Below are 1,200 nucleotides of genomic sequence, written 5' to 3'. Positions count from 1 at the left end.
TGTGGTCTGTGTGTGGCGCAGGATGGGCAGCAGCCCCCGGCCCCCTGCTGCCAGCCCCTGCCCCGTGCCCCGGCTTTGCAACCGGGTTCACGCTTCTCCCAGCCCCAAGATTTCGGTGCCCAGCCCCGCAGTGATGCTACATTGGATGAAGCTGGCAATGCTGCGGCCAACATGGTCCTGGTTTGAGTCTCTGCCTGTTCCCATTCAAGGCCTCTCGTTTCTTGGTGCGCTGGGAGGTGTTTGTGTGCTTTGTGTCCTCGCTAGCTCCCCGCACCTTCCCCCTGGCCGCCAGGAGGGTTCTCCGGGGACCTCACCGCAGGGTGCAGGGAGGCCATGCCGGGTCAGGATAGCTCCAGGTCCTGCATCCTGCGTGCCACTTGCCTGGTGTGCAGTGGGGCTGGCATTGAGCTCGGCTGGGCAGGGGAGGCAGCTGCCCACCTGCAGGGACCTGCGGGCTTGACCATGCAGTGCCAGAACCCCCGGCTGCACAGCGGCACACACTGCACCGGTGCGAGGGGCCTGAGACACGGGAGTGGTGGGGCACCCCTTCGGGTACCCCCTGCTCACATCCCAGCTCTCATCTGGCAGCTGCCAGATGGCCAAGCACCGGGGAGGGGAGGGGTCCTGTGCTGGGCTCCGGGGTATCAAACCTCCCCTGGGTGGTACCAGCTGTAAATGGGAACGTAATCGAAAGCTAAGTCGGGGCCAAAAACAAGCCGGGAGGCACGCAGACCGTGCTGGCCATGCTGGGGCTGGGGGAGGCTGGTCCAGCCACCTGCCCACTCGTGCAGAGACCCGGGCCATGGTGGGGAGCCTGGCAGAGCTGAGGGCAGCCCCTGCCACGCACCCTGCCCACCTTGGACAGGGCAGCCCTTGGCACCGTGTTGTGAGTCTGGCTAGGGTGGTGGGTGCGTGGGCAAACAGCCCTCGCCAAGGGATGCCAGGCAGGGACGCTGGGGGGGGGCGGGGAGGGGACAGCTGGGCAGTTGGGCTGCAGCTGGTGTCGGCTGGGGCCAGTGCTGGCGTCGGTTGGGGCTGCAGCCGGTGTCGGTTGGGGCCAGTGCTGGTGTCAGTTGGGGCTGCAGCCGGTGTCGGTTGGGGCCAGTGCTGGTGTCAGTTGGGGCTGCAGCCGGTGTCGGTTGGGGCCAGTGCTGGCGTCGGTTGGGGCTGCAGCCGGTGTCGGTTGGGGCCAGGGGTGGC

The sequence above is a fragment of the Aptenodytes forsteri genome, unplaced genomic scaffold, assembly GCF_000699145.1.
Source record: "Aptenodytes forsteri isolate BGI_AS27 unplaced genomic scaffold, ASM69914v1 Scaffold34, whole genome shotgun sequence".
In the NCBI taxonomy this organism is placed as follows: Eukaryota; Metazoa; Chordata; class Aves; order Sphenisciformes; family Spheniscidae; genus Aptenodytes; species Aptenodytes forsteri.
This window is presented reverse-complemented; position numbering follows the sequence as displayed.